At 38.9% G+C, this 18,774-nt stretch overlaps 1 protein-coding gene across 4 annotated transcripts in view; it reads left to right on the top strand.

The window, feature by feature from the left end:
• Positions 1–8,764: 8,764 nt before the first annotated feature.
• Positions 8,765–18,774, top strand: part of ICA1L (islet cell autoantigen 1 like) — a 92,656-nt gene continuing 82,646 nt past the window's right edge. For 3 of the 4 annotated variants that reach the window (XM_058708797.1, XM_058708780.1, XM_058708800.1), the window contains exon 1: positions 9,645–9,872. The gene's annotated coding sequence lies outside the window, so the exon portion shown is untranslated. Of the gene's footprint in view, positions 8,849–9,644; positions 9,873–18,774 lie in introns of those variants that run through there. The other variant, XM_058708787.1, reaches the window with a different exon arrangement.

The raw sequence follows: 18,774 nt of genomic DNA on the forward strand, positions 1-18,774 counted from the left end.
ACCAGTTAGGAGTTTAGTTCTCTCATAAGTTGAAATCCAGAGGCATTCCAGGGCTGGGAGAGTGGTTTTGTTCTACACTCATTAGAGACCCAGACTCCCTCTACCCCTAGGATATGGTTCTCATTTCACACAAGAGCTAGAGCTATAGTTCTTACATCATTTAAAGGAAGTATATTTTAATGTTAAAAAACTGAATAAAGTTAGCCAGAAAATGCAGACTGTTTTTCTCATTTAGTGCAGACTGGTATAAATTTCATGATATCTGTACTGTCTCGAAATCTTAACTTTTACAGGATAAAGAAGAATTTTTATTCTTGTTTTGGATGGTCTCTGAATGAGCCAAGGACAGAGTTATTTAAATGTCTTTCTTAACTTCCCCAATCTGGGCTTTTCAGTTGTAGTCTGCATATACAAAGTGGTTGAAATAAAAGTAAAGAGGCCTATAAATTAAATTTTTAGAACCGACCCTGATTCCAAGGCAGGATGCATTCATGGTTCAGGCACTCTCCCTTAGGACGGGCATAACATTAGTGAAACTCAAATTTCTCTCCTTGTATAACTCAGGCGGTTAGATCTTACTCCTCAAACAGGAAAAACATGAGAGGCTAACAGAAGCCTAGAAGACTGAGTGCTTACAATATATTGCTCTCCTATCCCTAACTCGAAAGTAGGAGACTCCTTTTCAATGGTCCATTTTCCTCTATTTTAGTTCTACCAGAGACAAGGGCTTTACATGCACTTAAATGCACCTAAGGTTCTCTTGGAAAATGAGTGTTGCTGCTTTCCTAGTGCAGGGTGAAGTTAGGAATGAGATAGTGCAGTGCTCAGTACATGCCGACTGGTAGAGGATTATTTATGCTTTGTTGCCATAGTAATGAGGTCCATAAACAGGTTGATGCTTGCTCTTAAACCTCATCAAACAAAGTTTTAAGAAATTCCTTTCTTACTGTTTAACAATAAACTTCCTAAAACTAAAAATTAGACTCAAAGTATACCTAATTGTTAGTTCAAGGAAAATGCCTGAACTTCTAACATGTACCAGGGTTTCTTTGGGAATGGAGGAAAGGGGAGGGGAAACGAAAATTGTGTAAGACATGGACACTACCTCCAAAAAGATAACACTCTTGCATGGAAATACTCATTTAAGGATTAGTTACAAGGGCACTTGGGTGGCTTAGTTGGTTAAGCGTCTGACTTTTGATTTGGGCTAACGTCATGATCTCACGGTTCATGAGATCTAGCTCTGTGTCAGGCTGCGTGCTGACAGCATGGAGCCTGCTTGGGATTCTCTCTCTCCCTTTCTCTGCTGTGTGCACATACCTGCATGCTCTCTCAATAAAGAGATAAACTTAAAAAAAAAAAAGAATTGTAACAGTGACCTAAGTGCAAAGAAAGATGTAAAATGTAAGGTAGAGAGGTGGCATAGGGAAGGGAGCAATTAGCTTTGTGGGGAGCAAGTTGGATGTCAAGAAAGGCATCATAGAAGAGTAATATTTGAGACAGACAGATCTGGACAGATACTGGTTGGGGGTGGAAATGCTCCCTCTGCCAGAGCACAAACCATCAGAAATGATAGCTTAGAAATAATGTGAGGAAAGAAGGAATCATATTTCTTCATATGCTAAGAAGTTTAATTTTGTTTCCTCTTAGGTAAAACTGCCTCCAGGTCTCATCTAAGACATCTTTTTTTATTATTATTAAATTTATTGTCAAATTGGTTTCCATACAACACCCAGTGCTCATTCCAACAAGGGCCCTCTTCCATGCCCATTACCCACTTTCCCCTCTCCCCCACCCCCCATCAACCCTCAGCTTGTTCTCAGTATTTAAGAGTCTCTTATGGTTTGCCTCCCTCTCTCTTTTTTCCCCCCTTTCTTCTCCCCCATGGTCTTCTGTTAAGTTTCTCAGGATCCACATATGGGTGAAAACATGGTAAGACATGATGACCTTTTTGAGAACCATGAAAACAAAACCTGGCTATGATGATTACTCAGAGATTATTAGGGTAGAAACTTGAGTTATAGGATTTTTAATTCTACATAGAATGCAGAAAAACAATAGATTTTCTATGAATAGATGACCAGTGTTTGTTTTGTCATATCCTTTTCTTTTGAATTTAGAATGACCATTTTGGAACTACTGTCATCAATGCATAATAATATATCAGAATGCTTCCTAACACTGTTGAGGAAAACAAATTAAAACTTAGATTTATATAAAATACACATAATCGCAAAATGAGCAAATAACCCTGCAAATGAAATACTATCTGGGAATTTCTGATAATAACATTGAATCTTTTCACAAAAAATCTTTTGATGTATTCTAATTTTGAAAAATCAGTTGCTTATATAAAGCAAATATAAGGAGAAATAATCTTTATACTACTATATCTTATAAAAGGAAAAAAATTTCATTTGGAGACTATGCATATACAAGCAATATTCAATTAGTATTTATTTTATTTTAAAAGCCACTGAGTGGTTGTGCCTGGGTGGCTCAGTTGGTTGAGCATCTGACTCTTGTTTTCAGTTTAGATCATAATCCCAGGCTTTTGGGGTTGAGCCCCATGTCAGGCTCTGTGCTAACCTGCACAGAGCCTGGTTGGGATTCTCTTTCTCTCTGCTCTTCACTTGCTCGTGCTCTCTCTCTCAAAATAAATTTTAAAAACTTAAAAAGATTCTCTCCCCGCCTCTTGCACTCATGCATGCTCTCTCTAAAATAAAAATAAAAAAGCCACTAAATGGAATCAGGTTTCCGAAAACAAAAAAATAAACCTTAAGGGGCGCCTGGGTGGCTCAGTTAAGTAGCCAACCTCAGCTCAGGTCATGATCTCACGGTCCGTGAGTTCGAGCCCCGCATTGGGCTCTGTGCTGACAGCTCAGAGCCTGGAGCCTGTTTCAGATTCTGTGTCTCCCTCTCTCTGACCCTCCCCCGTTATGCTCTGTCTCTCTCTGTCTCAAATAAACGTTAAAAAAAAAATAAACCTTAATGTGTAATTAATATTTTATCTCTTTTCCTTGTTTTTATTAAGCTTTTAATTTTAACTCCAGTATAGTTATCATAGTGTTATATTAGTTTCAGGTGTATAATATAGTGATTCAACGATTCCATACATCACCCAGTGCTCATCACAAGTGTACACCTTAAATCATCACCGATTTCACCCATCCACCCAACCTCCTCCCCTATGGTAACCATGTTTTTTCTCTGTAGTTAGAGTCAGTTTCTTAGTTTGCCCTTCTTTTTCCTTTGCTTGTTGGTTTTGTTTCTTAAATTCTACATATGAATGAAATCATGGCATTTGTCTTTCTCTGACTTATTTAACTCAGCATTATACTGTAGTTCCATCCATGTCATTGCAAATGGCAAGATTTCATTCCTTTTTATGGTTAAAATAACATGTCATTGTGTATGTATATGTGTATATACACATCTATTTCACATCTTCATTCATTTATCAATGGATACTTGGGCTGTTTCCATAGTTTGGCTATTATAAATAATGCTGCAACAAACATAGGGGTTGCATGTATCTCTTTGAATTAGTGCTTTTGTATTTTGGAGGTAAATACCCAGTAGTGTGATTACTAGATTGTAGGGTAGTTCTATTTTTAGCTTTTTGAGGAAATTCCATACCATTTTCCACAGTGGCTGCACCAGTTTTCATTCCCACCAACAGTGCAAGAGGGTTCCTTTTTCTCCACATCCTCCCCAACACTTGCCTTTTCTTGTGTTTTTGATTTTAAGCTAAGTATATCTTTAATGTAACTTAGAATTGGGGGGGGGGATGGTATTGCTTAACTGAATTAGACTATTTTTGTTCCATTATCCACCAATATTCACAGATTTGAAGAAGTAAATTATTTTCTGGCAGTGTCTATTAAAATGGCAAGAAAAAAAATCCACCTTAGCAATCCTTTGACATTAAAATGACTAAATGATCTTTATTTTAAAGGAGGAGGGGTGCCTGTGTGGCTCAGTTGGTTGAGTGTCTGACTTCAGCTCAGGTCATGATCTTGCAGTTTGTGAGTTCAAGCTCCACATGGGGCTCTCTGCTGTCAGCACAGAGCCTGCTTAGATCCTCTTCCCCCCTCCCCCTTTCTCTGCCCCTCGACCATTCATCTTCACTCTCTCAAAAATAAGTATAAAAAAAATTTTTTTAAAGCAGGAATATATGTGTCAGAGAGGTCAAGTTACTTGACCAGATTTCATGCAGCCAGTAAATAGAGTCACAATTTGAATTTGGATGTATCATTGTCTAGAGGTCAAGTTCTTAACTAGTACGTATATATTTTGCCAATTGGCATCCAGAAGAACGATGTATTTATAAATGTGAAGAATAAGTTTGGAGATGTCTTCATATACAAGGTTATATATAAATTTAAGTGGCATTTATTGGTACCAAATTACCAAGTTAGGTTCAGCTTTGCATGTTCTTGCCTTTAAAATTAATTTCCATATTAGTATCCCACAAAATGTAATATATGCATAATTATATGCATAATAATATGTGTTCTTTAAAGATCTATTTCTTTTCATATAGGAATTGTATGAGCAAAAGGAAACTTTAGAATTTATCCTGTTATTCATTCATGTCATTTGAATTATCACATTATTCATGTTATTAAAGGAAACCACAACCCAGCAGCTTAAATATCGAGTATGAAGGTGTACAGCCAATTGATGAAAATAGGACACATGCCTCTGAGTAATAAAGACTACAGAGAAATGGGTGTGCCTCGGTGGTTCAGTCAGTTAAGCGTCCAACTTCAGCTCAAGTTATGATCTCATGGTTTGTGGGTTCAAGCCCCATGTCAAGCTCTGTGCTGACAGCTCAGAGCCTGGAGCCTGCTTTAGATTCTGTGTCTCCCTTTCTCTCTGATTTTCCCCTGCTCGTGCTCGTCTCTGTCTCTCAAAAATAAATAAATGTTAAAAAAAAAAAAAAAAAGACTACAGAGAATGATCTTGTTAGGTACAATCTGATAGAAAGTTGAGAAACATGTCAATTCTATGGATAGTTAGTAAAAGTATAGACAACATGCCTGGGAATTACTAATACCAAATTAAGTTCAATGGTTGTTTCAGGGGGAGGAAACCATACTTTTTTAAATCTGTCTATAACACTTCACATTTAAAAAAATCATAATAATGTCTCTAATTGTAGCCTTACTTGAATCAACACAAATACAATATGGGAGAGAGCATGTTTAGCTAGCCACATGTAAGTAAATACTAGTGTGGGCATCTGGGAAGATAGCTCACCATACCCTCACTAACTACCTGACTTGTTAACTGACCTGTTACTTCTGACTTCCTCGATAAGATCAAACAAATTACTGAGAAAGTAGAACACCTTGAAGAAATGGAGCTATTTCCATGGCATCAAGTTCAGTAAATCCCTAATCCTTAATGAGAGTAAAACAGTACAGGGGCACCTGGATGGCTTAGTCAGTTGAGCATCCAACTCTTGATTTTGGCTCAGCTCATGATCTCACAGTAGTGGAATCGAGCCCCACATCTGAGGGTTGAGCATGGGGCCTGTGTGGGATTCTCTCTCCCTCTCTCTGCCCTCCCCCCACAAACTCTCTCTCAAAACAAATAAGTAAAACAGTACAAAAGTATAGAATTCTTAGTATGTTTTTAAATATCAATTGAAATTTTATTTAAGAGATAAACCAGAGGTTTTCTTGATAGTGCAAAAGATCGTTGCTGTTTATTGCTCTGGGATTGCAGATTTGTGAAGCTCCATATTCCAAGATATCTAATGGTCGTCTTTTCTAGTTCACTTGTAGAAGCCTACCGTGGAGGAAAACACTTTATACTACGATAAATCTGTTGATAGAAAATTAAATAACACTTCTATAAATGTTTGTACATTTAATTTCTAGATGAAATTAAATCCTCCCATATAGGGGCGCCTGGGTGGCTCAGTCGGTTAAGCGGCTGACTTGGGCTCAGGTCATGATCTCGCAGTCTGTGAGTTCAAGCCCTGCGTCAGGCTCTGTGCTGACAGCTCAGAGCCTGGAGCCTGTTTCAGATTCTGTGTCTCCCTCTCTCTGACCTTCCCCCATTCATGCTCTGTCTCTCTCTGTCTCAAAAATAAATAAACGTTAAAAAAATTAAAAAAAAATAAATCCTCCCATATAAAAATATTTTAATAGTGTTAAATTGTTTTCTAAAAACTTATTTATGAAACACTACATTTTAACTACTGTGGGCGCCTATTTATTTAAGGTACTAACTAGTACAAGGCATTTAAATATTTTCTTACCAACAGCTAAAGGAGGATTATTAATTCACTCTACAAACATTTATCAAATATATGATTAAGGAAACCTGATTCGAAGAGTGTCAGTAGCTTAACTTTGTTTGCTGAAACCATTCTTATACTCTGCTGCCACTTACCTGCTTTTCTTAGTGACCTGTGAAGGAAAAGTGATTATGTATGAATGCTACATTTTATGGTGTCTTGTGTATCTAAGTAATTTTCTCCAAGTAAGTGAACAAAGCCAACACCCCTTGCCCACAGTCACTTCTCTGACTTTCTGGTATATTTCTTGGAGGGCCTTTCTCTGCTTCAGATTGGGCTGAAAAACTATTTCATATCCTCTTAAGTTAAACTTCATCCTGTTTGGAACAAGCATTTTCTAAAATATCCCAAGTAACTTAACATATGTTTCATGATAACATTATGAAAGTCGTTTTGCTTACTCTATTAGAATAATTTATTCTTTGGGAAGAAAGGTGTTCAATTCTTTTCAGGTATTCTATACAGTATCCTTCAGTTGTCAATTAGCTGTCTTTGCTTCTGTTCATTTATTGATTAAATGCACATTCAGAATGCAGTATGTATTAGGCACTGTGTTAAAAGAGATAAAGCTACTAAACAGCCTAAATGTACCTTGGAGGAGCTAAGGATCCAATGGGGAAGACAGAGAAATAATTACAATTATTGAGAGCAGAGGTATGTCCTTACGTGGGACGTCAAACTTAGCACGAGTTAGGAAAGATCTGAGGAAGTACAGCAGTTATCCTTATTGCCAAATGCTAATTCTTACCCTTTTAAGGATCTGGACTTTAAGAATCTGAGAAAAGCTGTGGACTCTCTGAGGTTGCTGCCCCCCATGGGGTTAATGAGGTTGAAACTAACAGGAAATCTGAAGTTTTTCAGAGGCCTGTTTCTCCCTAATCAGCTATTGTTTGTTTTCAGACCCCACTAACAAATCCACCAGGGAGACCTGGGCTAAAAAGTCACAGATAAGTTCCCGCCTATGAACAGCAAGGCCCTGTCTTCCTTACCCTAGATAATGAGCCCAAGACCCCATCCATTTTGATCTAGGCTCTCTTGGAACATGCCCATAGCCCCTGTGTCCTAAGATGACCTCCTGACAGTAGAGGCTGAATTGTGCCTCATTTTAAGTCTCCACCTCAAAGTGAGTATGCTCAATGTGCATGCCCCATCTTTCCTCATGAATTACCATAAATTTCTCCACCTTTTTCATCAGCATATATGTAATCACAACCCCTTCTAGGAGGCAGATTTGAAGCTTGCCCTTTTATCTCTTTAGCTGCCTCTGGAATAAACCCTTTCCTTGCAAATATGACGTCTCAGTGATTGGCTTTGTGTGCTTTGGGCAGTGGAACTTGGCTTTGGTTACATTTCTAACAATTAGAAAAAAAAAAAAAAAAGATACCGAAAGTTTGCTTGTTATTTCAGGTATTCACCTGTTCGTTGAAACCCCATAGATCTCAGTAAGAATCCCTGGTCTAAAGATATCTCAATTTTTTTCGATCCAAATTAACTCTAGTATAAATAGCCTATTCTTTTTCCTATTCTAAAACCACTTTCTGGTTTTTTAGGTAAGTATTTTGTAATATTCTAGAATCTCACTCCATCTTTCGTGATCTTACAGACTTTAGTTATCACCTGGAGTGTAAGGTTTTTTCCTCGCTAGCCTATGTCACAATTGTAATTCATACTTTGTGGAGCTTTAGAAAAGTTGATAGGATTTTTTGAATCACCTTTAAAAAGAAAGCACTTTGAATTTATATTATCTTACACCAGTAACAATTTACTTTTGCCTTTTTCCATTTTTTTTCTTCAATTTTTAGGCTTAAATTTTGCCTTTTACTTTTGAAGACTCATGACAACAAATTTAGGTTATGTGTATGTGCATTTGAGGTCAGTTATTAACAATTGCTAACTTAATCATCTTTAAACCTTTAAGAGTTAAAATATAACACATGAACAGTTACCGCGTGCGGGCACTGGTACTGAGAAGCGCCCTGATTCAGGAATGACTGAGGCTCAGAAGCATATAGCCCGGTAGAGATGGTCTCTCGGAGGGCCTGGCAGGTGCGGTGCCGCCCCGGAGGCAGGGAGGGATCCGGGTTTAGGAAAGGAAACAGGGAATGCCTCAGAGGTCTCACAAACAGTTCCTTAATTCCGATATTCTGACCTGTTTGGTATTTGTTAGTAAACGAATTTGGTAGCGAAGGAACAGAAAGGGTCTAGGAGTTCATCAAAAAACGGACCGAGAGCCGGGCTTCGGTGGGGTTCGGGAAAAGCCGGAGAGGGCGAGAACGCGGACGCCGGACGGAGATGCCGAAGGCAGCGCGGCTTCCGCGCGCGCCAGGCCGCCCGGTTTAAATCTCCCGCCTCCCGCAGCCGGAGCCCGACACCTCCACGCACGGGTGCGGAGGGGCACGGGCTGCGGGAGTGGCCCGGTGGCGTCGCGGGGCTCGCGGGTGGCGGCGGCGAGAACGGGTGCTGTGACGGACCTCCACGCAGTTAAGCGCGGCCCGAGGTGGCGGAGGACCGGCGCGTCGCGGTTCCAGCGTCGCGGTGAGAGCCTGCGGCCTCCCAGTGGCGGTCAGGCCGCGCCCTCTCCGGGCCTGGCGGGCCGGAGGCCAAACCCTCGTTTCCGTGGCGACGCCCTGAGGTGGAAGCGCGGCGGGAGGCGCCTGCCACGCGCGCACGCTGTCTCTCGAGGCCTCGCCGGCCCCTGCGGCCTCCCCCTGGGACGAAGTCCTGGTCCGCGCTCCTCCGGGCAGAACCCGCAAGGAGTGGTTTCTGGCGAGGCTGCGTCCTCTCCGGACGAAAGGAGCTTTCCTTCACGCCGCCCCGGTAGCGAACGTGCGCACCAGCCTGAGGCTTATTTGGGTGATTTCTCTGGAAGGTGGAGATCGCTTCCATTAGAGGCAGGTGTTCACAGCATTTAGGTGCTTTCCTGCTGACCTCTTTTTTCTGTTGTGTTTATTTTTATGTCATTATTTTGTGATGGAAACGCCTTCTTTAGAAACGAAGTGGCAAGCGTTTGGTAAAAACAAAACATAAGTGTGCGGCGTAAGGCTAACCGCGGAATGCTAGAGCTCCCGAGGGGTTCCGCGCACAAATACTGCGGCCTGAGGCCGTGAACCCAGCCCCGTGCACCTATCCGGCTCTTGGAAACGCGGATCACCTGGTCGGGTGCCCAAATGATGTCAGTGGTCAGATACCTGATGCCTGAGAAAGATGGGAGAGGGGAAAAAAATCCGATCTGGCAACCAACCCGCGATGATGTGGGTTTGCCGGTAGAGGGGGTGGGATTATTTTTCATGTAATAGATGATGTTAATGCGCAGAGCCTGAAAGCTGTTATAAGCTATGGGTCACTGTGAAATAGCTTATTGGGAAGATCACGTTTGTCCATGGTTTTGGATTTTCTTTAAGCATTTATGTATTGATTTATTTAGTTTAGACTTAGACAACGTACTGTAAGGCGATATTACTTACATCATCTTAACATCAGTATTTATGAAGTAGCCACAGGTGCCTCATCTTTTAATAGGAGTTAATTACGCATTTATTGAACAAATAAACATCTGATGGTATGTATACATTTTTTATATAATGAAAAATTTTAATCGTTTTATATTTGTGCCCATCATTACCAGTATTCTTTGAAATGTCTGTATTTAATAGCTCAGAATGATTGTGCATCTAGCCATTGAAACAGCAATGTGCAAGACATTGTTCTAATTATCAGTAATTTATAATTGCTAGACAAATCATCATAATTTTGGAGTTAAATGGGTGCTCAGAGATCAAGTGTGAAAGCTGCAAACATGAGACTGGTTGGGAAAACTAGGAAGCCACATTTTTTTTAGACATACTTATTATAAAGCAATTAATAAAACAAAATTTGTACCACTGACTGAACTGGTACCAAATACTACACTGTCAGACTTCATGATTTTATCGTGTCGTATGTCCTATATTTTACATTTTTGACTTTGTTGATTTTATTGATTTGCCTGTTTTCTATTTCACATATTTCATTCCTATTTTCATTTTTTTCTTTTACTTTGGGTTTAATTTGCTCATCTTTTTCTAATTTATTAAGGTGGAAGCATAAATAATATATTTTTTCCCCTTTTATGTAAGTATTTAAAGCTATAAGTTTTCCTCTAAGCATGCTTTAGCTACATCCCACAAACATGGGATATTTTCATTATCATTTAGTTAAAAATATTTAAAAGTTTAAGTTCTATGATCCCTTATTTATTTAGGTGTGCTATTTTATTTCCAAATATTTTGGAATTTTTTTAGGTAGTTCATTGCTATTGATTTCTAAATTAACAATGTCGTGCTCAGAAAACATGTATTATTTCAATACCTTTAAATTTATTGAGAATTTTTTCCTTGCCTAACCTATGGTCTGTCTTGGTGAGTGTTCAGTTACCCTTGGGGGAAAATGTGTATTCTTCTGGTGGTGGATGGAATAGTCTAAATGTCATTTAGGTCAAGCTGGTTGAGTGTTGCTTGAGCCTTTTATCTTCACATTTTAATGCCTCTTTATTCCATCAGTTACTCTGGGAGAAGTGTTAAGTTTTAGTTATGATTAACTATGATTGTAGATTTATCTATTTTCCCCTTCAGTTCTGTCAGTTTTTTAAAGATATTTGGTAGTGTTATCAGTCACATACACATTTAAGACAGCTGTGTCCTTTTGATAGATTGACCACTTTATCATTATTAAATGTCCATTCTATTCCCGAAAATACTTTTTACATGGAAGCCTGTCCTGTATGACATTAATACAAGCTTAATGCTTGCCTCTTGCTTTTTCCTTTTAATACATCTGTGTATTTGTGTTTAAAATGTGTTTGTTATAAACTACATACAGTTGGTTTGTAGTTGTTTATCCAGTCTCACAACAACCTCTGTGTTTTAATAGTGGTATATAGTTCATTTTTTATTTTTATAACTTTTTTCTGTGTTTGGGTTAAGTATATTGGTATTCTTTTTCCATTTTTTCATTTATTCTTTAGTCTTCTTCCCTGCCTCCTTTTTGGATGAATTGAGCTTTTAGAAAAATATTTCTTGTCCTGTCTTTTTAGTTTTGTCTCTTCATGTTATTTTTTTATTGGTGGTACTAAAGATTTCATATGTATCTTAAATTTATCATAGCTTATTTTCAAATCTATTTTAGTATTTTATGAGCAGTGTAAGAATATTATCATTTATACTTGTAATGACCATCTCACCTTATGTGCCCTTACATACTTTACTTCTACATGTGTCCTATATTTTTAAAAATGTAATGAATCAATCTTTTAGTGAAATTTAAAGATGCATGTATATATGTAATGTTTAAAAATTCCTTTGTATTTATCAATATATTTACCCTTTTTTCTCTCTTGCTTCCTGTAGAGCTGAGTTTCTATGTTATTTTTCTTCACCCTAAAGAATATTTAGATTTTTTTTTTTGTAACACAGGTCACTGTGGCCTTTCAACTGTATCTGTCTGAAGTTTTACTTTGCTTTCATTTTTGAAGGATATTTTTATTAGATATAGAATTCTTGGCCAGCTTTTTTTTTTTTTTTCCAGGACTTAAAGATACAGTTTGCTTGTTTTTTGCCCTCCTTTATTTTGTGAAGTAGCCTCCTCTTCTTCCTCTTTTCTCCCAAGATGAGAGCAGCCAGGAATCTCTTCAGTCCTAGGTAGGGCTAAGCATTTTCTGGATTTTCAGATCATGAGCTTTCCTGCATCCTCAGCCCTCTGATGTACTTTCAGAAAACACTAAATTTTGTAGATTATCTAACTTATTCTCAGTGTTAGGATGGAATTAATTTTCTCTTGCAACTTTCTGAAGTGGAAATGGAAGACCAGTACAATACTGATTGAATTGATATTGCTTAAAATCTTTTTATTACTCTTAATTAGATTTTTTCTGGTATTCTTACAGTCGTTTTCCTAGTGAATTTTATTTTATTATTTATTAAATTTTTTTTAAGGTTTATTTTTGAGAGACAGAGTGTGAATGGGGGAGGGGCAGAGAGAGAGAGAGAGAGAGAGACACAGACACAGAATCTGAAGGAGGCTCCAGACTTTGAGCTGTCAGCACAGAGCCTGATCCAGGGCTCGAACCCATGAGCCGTGAGATCATGACCTGAGCTAAAGTCCAGTGCTTAACCGACTGAGCCACCCAGGTGCCCGATTTTATTATTTTTTAAAATGTTTATTTGTTTGTTTTGAGAGAGCATGCACAAGCAAGCAGGGGAGGGGCAGAGAGAGAGGGAGACAGAGAATCCCAAGGAGGCTTCACACTGTTAGCGTGGAGACTGACACCGGGCTCAAACTCACGAACCATGAAATGATGACCTAGCTGAAATCATGAGTCGGTCGCCCAACTGACTGAGCCACCCAGGTGCCCCTAGGTTATTTTTTTAAATAAGCTCTGTGCCCAACATGGGGCTTCAACTCATGATCCTGAGATCAAGAGTCATATGCTTTATGGACTCAGCCAGCCAGGCGCCTTTGAAAGATTAAAAAAAGAAAAAAAAAAAGATGGATGTTAAGTTTTATTAAATACCTTTTTATCATGAGAGATGAATAATTTAACATACTTTTTGCTAATATTTTAATGGTATGTTCAGGAATTTTTTTTTTTTTCTTTAACGTTTTATTTATTTTTGAGACAGAGAGAGACAGAGCATGAACGGGGGAGGGGCAGAGAGAGAGGGAGACACGGAATCGGAAGCAGGCTCCAGGCTCTGAGCCATCAGCCCAGAGCCCGACGCGGGGCTTGAACTCACAGACCGTGAGATCGTGACCTGAGCTGAAGTCGGACGCTTAACTGACTGAGCCACCCAGGCGCCCCATGTTCAGGAATTTTTATCACAGATAATTTTCATCAAATTTTTCTTATTTTTTACATGTACCTATTATTTTAATAGTTATAACAATTCTGTTTTGTTTGTTACAATCACATTTAGAGTTAACTGAATTAAATCCCTTTTTACCATTTCTCCATTTTATAAATTCTTCATTGTTAAATTTTTTTATTATTTATTTAATTTTCTTGAGAGACTGAGAGGGCACAAGTGAGCGAGGTGCAGAAAGAGAGAGGGAGAGAGAATCCCACAAGGGGCAAAAAGGGAGTGAGAGAGAAGTGGGGCTCATTTGAAGTGGGGCTTGTGCTCACCCATAACAGGGCTCAAACTCACAAACAGTGAGATAGTGACCTGAATCAAAGTCTGATGCTTAACCAACTAAGCCGGCCAGGTACTCCAATAAGTTCTTCATTTTTAAATACATTAAAAAGAAATTTTCGTTTTAGCATTTATTTTTTGAGAGACAGAGAGAGCATGAGTGGGGAAGGGGCAGAGAGAGAGAGAGAGAGAGACCGACAGAGTCCAAAGCAGGCTCCAGGCTGTCAGCACAGAGCCCGATGTGGGGCTCAAACTCACGAACTGTGAGACCATGACCTGAGCCGGTCAGATGCTTAACCGATTGAACCACCCAGCAGCCCCACATTTTTAAATACATTGTAGTTGTAAGGGCACCTGGGTGGCTCAGTCGGTTGAGTGCCTGACTCTTAGTTTCTGCTCAGGTCTTGATCTCAGGATTCATGAGTTCAAGCCCTATGGCTCTGCGCTGACAGTGGGGAGCCGGCTTGGGATTCTCTCCCTCTCTGCCCCTCCCCCACTTGTGCTGTCTCTCTTGCTCTCAAAATAAATAAACTTAAAAAATAAAATTAAAATAAAACTAAATACATTTTAGTTGTATGGATTGTAGCTTCAAATAATTTAGTTGTTGTTTTATTTGTTCTGGGAAGCATATATTTGTGCTGTATTCCTGATTGTTGCATATTAAAAAAAATCGTTTTCAGATACTCAGCCTTTCTCATATATCGTATCTCGTTGATTTTAAGAAGCACCTGTTCATATTTTCACATCTCTGAAATTATTTCTGAAATCTGAACTTTTTTTAATGTTTATTTATTTTTGAGAGAGCGAGTGAGAGCACAAGCTGGGGAAGGGTAGACAGACAGACTCCCAAGCATGCTCTATGCTGTCAGCAGAGATTCCAATGTGGGGCTTGAATTCAAGAACCTGAGATCATGACCTGAACCAAAGACAGACACTTAACCAACTGAGCCACCCAGGTACCCCTGAAATCAGAATTTTTCATGTATTTGAAAATGGATGATTAGAAAGCACAGTTTACTTTGTAGATTTTTTTCGTGTTTAGAGGTATGTAAAATAATGGCATATCTTTTAAATAATGGTGTCTTCAACTGATGAAATATGGTAAGATAATTCCAAATTATTAGGTTACCATAAAATAATTAAAAAAAAATTTTTTTAATGTTTATTTATTTCTGAGACAGAGACAGAGCATGAGTGGGGAAGGGGCAGAGCGAGAGGGAGACACAGAATCTGAAGCAGGCTCCAGGCTCTGAGCTATCAGCACAGAGTCCGACGTGGGACTCACACTCACAAACCAGGAGTTCATGACCTGAGCTGAAGTTGGATGCTTAACCGACTGAGCCACGCAGGCACCCCAAATAAGCTTTATCTTAAAGGTTGAAAAAGATCAGAAATCTAATGTTTATTTATTTTTGAGAGAGACAGAGACAGAATGTGAGTGGGTTGGGGCAGAGAGAGAGAGAGGCACAGAATCTGACGCAGGCTCCAGGCTCCGAGCTGTTAGCACAGAGCGTGACCTGGGGCTCGAACTCACAAGCTGTGAGATCATGACCTGAGCCAAAGTCGGACGCTCAACTGACTGACTGAGCCACCCAGGTGCTCCGAAAAAGATCAGAAATCTAATAACACAATGTTCTGAGTTGCAGTGAGCAAGCACTTTACTCCATTGCTGGTGGGCAAAAAAACTGGTACAGTCTCTTATACAGGACAGTTTAGCAGAATGAAAATTTTAAATGCATGTAACCTTTGATTCGGCCATTGTACTTCCAGGATTTTTATCTTATAGGTAAACTTGCATGTATTTTAAATAATATATGTTTTTTTTCTTATTTTTTATTCAGCATGGTTTAAATGATATTCCAGAAACAATCTAAATATGTATCAATAATAGACCATAGTAGTAAATTATAGTACAACCATTAAATGGAATGTTAAATATCCATTAAAATTATATTCCACTAAGTAGAAAATCCCATGTCATATTCCTTTTCACTCTGTGTTGTACACAGTACTCACTTTTATCCGTTGTCTCATGTTGCTGAGGAGATGGATGAGGCCAACATAAATTATTTTATTTCTTCTGGATGCTAATAGCATCTTTTCTTTATCCTTAAAACTTGGCAGAATTCTATACAATATCTAAATTTTGATCATTCCCTGTTAATTTTTCCTGAAACATAAGACCTTTCAGTTTTTCACCTCTATATCCTTGAAAATTTTATGTTCCTATTGTCTTTCTGTCCAAGAAAGAGTATTACTTACATTAGATCTCAGTAGTCTGTCTTACAAATCGATCATCATTGTTCTAACTACTTTGTTAGAATCTAGCCACCTTTATTTTGTAATATTTATTCTGAAGGATTTTCCATGGCTTGCCATCCAAGTTAACTTGGTTTTCTGAATTATCTATTTTACTCAGAGCTGTTTCTTTTTTTTCTTTTTTTAATTTTTTTTTAACCCTTATTTATTTTTGACACAGAGAGAGACAGAGCATGAACGGGGGAGGGGCAGAGAGAGAGGGAGACACGGAATCGGAAGCAGGCTCCAGGCTCTGAGCCATCAGCCCAGAGCCCGACACGGGGCTTGAACTCACGGACCGTGAGATCGTGACCTGAGCTGAAGTCGGACGCTTAACCGACTGAGCCACCCAGGCGCCCCCAGAGCTGTTTCTAATACGATTTCAAGTTCTGTGGTATTTTTTTCCCCTTGTATCTTTTGCTTTTTCAGTTCTTTTCAAAAATCTGTTTCATCAAGTTATATTCTATATAACTATATAGTTATAGTCCATATAACTATATATATGTTATAGTTCGTATAACTATATAGTTAGTCTATATAACTATATATACTGTATATAGTCTATATAATTATATATATTATCTGATGCAAACCAGTTTTCTTTAAAATTCTATTAAGATTCTATTTTATGCACTAGCTCTTCAAATGTGGTTTTTTTTCTCTTTTCCACATATGGTCCCTCTTCCTTTTCTTGAAGAGTTACTTTTATATGTTATCTATTGTTGAAAAGGGCAGTTGTGTTTTGGCCTGCTCTTTGCCCAAGAATGGTATAAGGCATTGGAATAGCTACCTTCGAGACTGAGATAGGAGACTGAACATTGTTGTGATCTTTCTTCTTTAATTGGCTGTTGGCTGACAATAGTCATCATATGCTATCTCTAAGCAGGTTCCCACAGCATGTGTTAATCATTCATTCCAGAGACAGATCAATGCTGATATAGCTCTGATTGATCTTCTTTAGTCTGCTGTGCAAGGTTGACCACTAGCTTACTGTTTTGTTTTTCTACAGCCATGCTTTGACTCTTGACAAGAAAAATTAAAAATGTCACGGCAACTGTAGGTTTTAGGGAGCCCAATACGTAATACTTCTTGCCTTTTTTTTTTAATGTTTATTTTTGAGAGTGGGAGGAAGAGAGAGTGGGGAGGGGCAGAGAGAGAGGGATGCAGAGGATCTGAAGTGGGCTCTGCACTGACAGCAGAGAACCCGATAAGGGGCTTGATGTGAGATCATGACCTGTGCTGAAGTCAGAGAAAGAATCAAATCTGGCCATTTTCCCCCCCCCTTCCCCTCCCCCATGGTCTTCTGTTAAGTTTCTCAGGATCCACATAAGAGTGAAAACATGTGGTATCTGTCTTTCTCTGACTGACTTATTTCACTTAGCATAACACTCTCCAGTTCCATCCACATTGCTACAAATGGCCAGATTTCATTCTTTCTCATTGCCAAGTAGTAGTCTATTGCATATATAAACCACATCTTCTTTATCCATTCGTCAGTTGATGGACATTTAGGCTCTTTCCATAATTTGGCTATTGTTGAAAGTGCTGCTATAAACATTGGGGTACAAATGCCCCTATGCATCAGCACTCCTGTATCCCTTGGGTAAATTCCTAGCAGTGCTATTGCTGGGTCATAGGGTAGATCTATTTTTAATTTTTTGAGGAATCTCCACACTGTTTTCCAGAGCGGCTGCACCCCTTTGCCTTCCCACCAACAGCGCAAGAGGGTTCCCGTTTCTCCACATCCTCGCCAGCATCTCTAGTCTCCTGATTTGTTCGTTTTAGCCACTCTGACCGGCGTGAGGTGGTATCTCAGTGTGGTTTTGATTTGTATTTCCCTGATGAGGAGTGACGTTGAGCATCTTTTCATGTGCCTGTTGGCCATCTGGATGTCTTCTTTAGAGAAGTGTCTATCCATGTCTTCTGCCCATTTCTTCCCTGGATTATTTGTTTTTTGGGTGTGAAGTTTGGTGAGTTCTTTATAGATTTTGGATATTAGCCCTTTTCTGATATGTCATTTGTAAATATCTTTTCCCATTCTGTTGGTTGCCTTTTAGTTTTGTTGATTGTTTCCTTGGCAGTGCAGAAGCTTTTTATCTTCATGAGGTCCCAATAGTTCATTTTTGCTTTTAATTCCCTTTGGGGATGTGTCAAGTAAGAAATTGCTGTGGCTGAGGTCAGAGAGGTTTTTTCCTGCTTTCTCCTCTAGGGTTTTGATGGTTTCCTGTCTCACATTCAGGTCCTTTATCCATTTTGAGTATATTTTTGTGAATGGTGTAAGAAAGTGGTCTAGTTTCATTCTCCATGTTGCTGTCCAGTTCTCCTAGCACCATTTGTTAAAGAGACTGTCTTGTTTCCATTGGCTCTTCTTTCCTGCTTTGTCAAAGATTAGTTGGCCATACATTTATGGGTCCAATTCTGAAGTCTCTATTCTATTCCATTGGTCTATGTGTCTGTTTTTGTGCCAATACCATGCTGTCTTGATGATTACAGCTTTGTAGTAGAGGCTAAAGTCTGGGATTGTGATGCCTCCCGCTTTGGTCTTCTTCTTCAATATTACTTTGGCTATTCAGGGTCTTTTGTGGTTCCATACAGATTTTAGGAGTGCTTGTTCTAGCTTCGAGAAGAATGCTGGTGCAATGTTGATTGGGATTGCACTGAATGTGTAGATTGCTTTGGGTAGTATTGACATTTTAACAGTATTTATTGTTCCAATCCATGAGCATGGAATGTTTTTCCATTTCTTTATGTCTTCTTCAATTTCCTTCATAAGCTTTCTATAGTTTTCAGCATACAGAGCTTTACATCTTTGGTTAGGTTTATTCCTAGGTATTTTATGCTTCTTGGTGCAATCGTGAATGGGATCAGTTTCTTTGTCTTTCTGTTGTTACATTATTAGTGTATAAGAATGCAGCTGATTTCTGTACATTGATTTTGTATCTTGCAACTTTGCTGAATTCATATATCAGTTCTAGCAGACTTTTGGTGGAGTCTATT

Source organism: Neofelis nebulosa, chromosome 2 (genome assembly GCF_028018385.1).
Source record: "Neofelis nebulosa isolate mNeoNeb1 chromosome 2, mNeoNeb1.pri, whole genome shotgun sequence".
Taxonomy (NCBI): domain Eukaryota; kingdom Metazoa; phylum Chordata; class Mammalia; order Carnivora; family Felidae; genus Neofelis; species Neofelis nebulosa.